This window comes from Mandrillus leucophaeus, unplaced genomic scaffold (genome assembly GCF_000951045.1).
Source record: "Mandrillus leucophaeus isolate KB7577 unplaced genomic scaffold, Mleu.le_1.0 Scaffold756, whole genome shotgun sequence".
NCBI lineage: Eukaryota > Metazoa > Chordata > Mammalia > Primates > Cercopithecidae > Mandrillus > Mandrillus leucophaeus.
In genome coordinates this window covers 1,702,742-1,707,520 of record NW_012108208.1, presented here as the reverse complement: position 1 = coordinate 1,707,520, position 4,779 = coordinate 1,702,742, and positions in this window count along the sequence as shown.

Below are 4,779 nucleotides of genomic sequence, written 5' to 3'. Positions count from 1 at the left end.
CAAAAATTTTCTCCCATTCTGTAGGTTGCCTGTTCACTCTGATGGTAGTTTCTTTTGCTGTGCAGAAGCTCTTTAGTTTAATTAGATCCCGTTTGTCAATTTTGGCTTTTGCTGTCATTGCTTTTAGTGTTTTAGACATGAAGTGCTATTTCTAAGTTCTAAAAGGGGCCACGTGTCACATTTCCGGCCATGAGATGTAAGCAGAAGCTTCCTGATAAAAGCAACACACATGACTTTTCTACCTTTCTACCTTATTCTTTTGCTAAATACTGGCATAATGTTCTGAGCTACTGAAACCATCTTAAGTACCTGAAGCAAAGAGTAAATGAACCTCAGTGATGCTAGTTCTGACACCAATGAGCTTTCAAATTAATGTCAACTGCTACTTTTCTCTAGACTTCTTGTTATGTTAAAAGATAAATACTCCCTTCTTTATTTAGGTTACTATTCACTAGATATTCAGCTACTGGCAAATGAATGCATTTCTAACTGATATGGTACCTGATGGGGTTGTTATATATATCATGTGTGGTAGTGTGTATAAAATGCTTAACTGAAAATCTAACACGTAGCAAGCCATCAATAAACGTAACTATAATTTTATTTACTTACTTATAACCTAATTTCTTTCTAACATTATTTGAGATGGTATATGTGAACACATATACAATTCAACAGGAAAAAATAAAATCAAAAGAAGAAAAGGTTAAAAAGTAAAAGAGTTACAAAACGAAAGCCACAAAATGCATTCCTGAGGCATATAATTGCTACAGATCGTTTCCAAATTTTGTTTGAATTTCCTAGTAAATAAGAAAAAAAGGAAACAGTTCACGTGTTTTTCTTCAAGGTCAAGTAACAATGTAAAAGAGGAATTAGAACTTGGAGATACTACATTTTCAAGATATAGTCTAAGGTCTGAGCTACTGCCCACTGCCTCAGGTTAATGGGCCTCAATAGAATACATAGATTTATGTATACTTGTATCTCACATCTAGTAGAGAAGGAGGAAATTCACTATAATAAAAGCAAATTTTCTTATAGTGAAAACCAAAAATTATCTAAAAAGTTGTCTACCAGAATAATTTTCAGCAACGATTATTTCCTTAAACATTTATCTTAACATCCTGAGAAAATTACAGCCTGGGCAGTTTCTGAAAAACTCTTATCATAACGAACGCCTTTTATTTCAAAATCTATTTATAACTTTTAACAACTTTGCAATAGTCAAGAAAATCAACAATCATGTAAGAAATAGAGAAATACTCATGTATAATAAATGCCCAAACATTAAGGCAATCTCTTCAAGACAGAATGATGGGGGTTGGGGGAGAGAGGGAGGAGAGGGCCGGGGGAAAGAGACGGAGGTAGGGGAAAGATAACTCTTAAGAGAAGCAATAATATTTTCTCTGTTAGTAAACTCTCTATTTATTGTGAAGAGTACATTATCTAACAAGGACTTGTAATAAGTCTAGAAACAGAAAATGTGCTTTAGGAAAATCATAACCTCTTTTCTTAAAAGAGTCTCAAAAGTAAGGGAGTACCTCATTTTCTAACACCTTCCAAAAGAAAATTTCAACATTACTCTTAAAAATTTTGGCTGATTTCTTATAGTGAAAAAGTCTTCAAAGCAGAAGGATCTGAAAGTTTGTGATTATTTATTAATTCAAGGTAACTGTGAACAAGAAAATGTTGGATATCACATATTTTGAGAAGAAAAGCAGAGAGGAATGAAAGTTAGAACAAAAGTCATAGAGAAAAGAAAAGACTGTGTCTGATCTTTGGTCCTGGAGTTTTTCTTCTCCAAGTGAGTAGATAGTAACGATTCAAAGTTAAGCTTGCAGAAATTGGCATGCCCATTACATAGAGGCTAGATGCCCAAGGCCCCACCTCCAGACACCTTGAAACATTTGCCAAAATAGAGATATCATAGCTTAAATTATGGTTTCATCTAAGTTTTCAAAAATATTTTCTTAAAAATTATTCTAGTAGGGGATTATTTTTTGAGTATAGAGGTATATTTGAATAAATAAATGAAACAGACATCAATTTATTCTGTTTCAAGGATGCTTCAGTGTTTAATGGAAAGTTCTATGGATAGAGTTTAAATCCTCACAAGTTTTAAAACATAATTTGGAAGCCATCTTCTTTCACTTCTTCTAATTCATGAGGTCAGGACTCTGAGGGCAGAGACCATTTGGTTTTCCTGAAGCCATGCTGTGAGAACAAGAAATGGTCATGTTTAGTTATCACGACCTCCTGCAGAGGAGATGGGCAACCTTGAACTCTGGTGTCAGCTGCTCCAGACATACTTTGCTCAGTTTTATGAATGGACACAGTAACTAAAAAGCATCCTAATCTGCTAATTATTTGTAAACCATTTTACATCCACTCTGTTCCCAATTTAGGTTTTGAAGCACTTCTGTAGTCACTGAAATTCTGTAGTTCACCCTGCAGTGATATATTTTTTTCACCTTCAAAGAATATAAGGAGTGTTTCAGCCTACATTTTAAATATGAAGAAGAAAATGTGTGAAATGAGGAAATAAAAATGCACTGAGGCTTTTTTTTTTAGAACATATACTTATATACTTTCAAAGCATGTGTATTTTAACAAGCAGAATGTAAGCCCCATGAGAATACAGCCCTTGCCTATCTTATTCATCAATATAGTCCCAATAGTTCTATCAGTGTCTGGCATGTAGTAGGCACTCAATAAATATGCCTTGACTAAATAAATATATGCTTCTTTTCAGAGATGCATTATTAGGCATCCAACCCATTTTTCTATTCATGCTAATGATAACCTTTAAAAAAAAATAAATTAATCTGCTGCGCAACAGCCAAGAATGAGCTCAAAATTCCTCCCAGCTTCTCCTGACTATCCGTCAGAGACATAGAGTATCACCTGTCAGATGGCTGTCAGACCCAAGCTGAAATAACTGCTGTCCTCTCCATTAACTTACAGTATTTATGCCTCACACCTTACTCTAAATTTGAGGAAGGTATTTAAGTTTTGTTCTTAAAGTAAACATAGAACTAAAGTAAATGAGATAAGGAGTAGTCCCATCAAAGAATTTTATCACTTGCTTTGCTTAACTATGAACTTTAAAGCAAGATTTGCAAAGAACTGAGATAAATGAATTTGTTTTCATTATTGATTCATTAAAGGGTACTGGTAATCTCTGAAAGCAAAAGAAATCTCCACAATTTTAAAGAGAATATTTAAAATGTACCTACATGTATGAATGAATGTATTCCTTTCTATCTGACTGAAATCTGTGATAGAATATTTATTTTTAGGAGCTTCTCAAGCTCTATACAAGTGGAAAATTATCTCAATCCCTGTGAACGTAGTTCAAGATAAATAACTACTGCTTTTGCCATGCTATCTCTACCCTTACCTTTTACCCATGTTTTACCTTGCAAAAGACACCCCCCACTACCTACAGAGATATATGAGGACACCCCTTTAAAACCCCACTTTGGCTAAGCTGAGTGGCGCTGGAGCTATATTACAACTGCGGTCCCTCCCTTCTCTCTCTAGTGCAGGCAGGCAGCAGCACTCAAGCAGTTAACCACCTTCTAAGTGTCCCAGTAATACATTCCTGCCGCAGCACTCCTCAGCTCTCCAGAATCGGATTTCTGAAAATGTCTCTACATGGAGACATTCACTTCCCCGCTCAGCAGAAAGGGCTGTAGTCAGGGCCAAGGAGAGTAAAATACGAGCTTACAAATGTAGGGCAGGACATACATTGTTTTGTTTTGTTTTTTTCTCTTTGACTCAGAGAACTCAAGCTTCTGCATGACAGTGTGAGACTCTGGCAAACGCCAGTCTTTAAAATGCACATAAAGGATGACAATTTGTTCCCTGAATATCACTGGCTGCCAGAGCCCCTGAACAAATTATTAGAAAGTGTGTGGGTGGAGGAGGATTTAGTCCCAATTATTAACCTACTGGAAGCTATATATATGCAACTATAATCATATATACTCATTATCATATCTCCAGTTGCCTCCAAATGCTGGCATTTAATGAGTTAAAGTCCAATGACTGTGGCAATTAAGGTTATAAGTAAAATACTCCTCAGATATTTGACTGAAAGTATATGCTTGCTCTTTGTACTTTGTAGGAAGAGCACAGAGAGACTGGAAAGGAAGGGAATGTGTTTTGGAGAGCACATTAAGCCAAAATAACATACTTGTTCTGACCATCCTGGATACTGTGACAATAATTAGGAGGAAGAATACCCTTCTGTGGGTTGGAAAAGCCAGGAAGAACAGACTTAAGTTAAGCTAGCATACATCAAAAATAATTGACAATGGTTAGGCTTCATTGTAGAGAAGCCTGCACTGGCATTGCAGCCACCAGCCCACCACCCACCTAAGAATTATTATTTGAAAAGGATGTCAGAGGATTATAGAAGATCCTTGTGTCTGCTCCAATTAGGATCAACACTTCTGCTGCTTGCTCACTGAGCATTCAGTAATGATGAAAACATATTGACCCCTGCTGGAAATATGTAGAACTGCAGGCTTTTACTCTGGCCAAATACGATTTAAAAGGAAGGCATCTTTTTAATTACATTTACATGTATCAAGCCTCAGGGGTATGTGTTTATTTGTTTGCTTATTTGTCTTAAAGAAGGCTTTATATCACAATGCCAATATGAAACTAATTTACTCATTGAAAAAATTATTTCAAAACATTTCACAAACCCAAGACAAAGCTTCTTCTAATGATACAGCTTTATATTTTTTGTACGGAACTTAATCACTATCT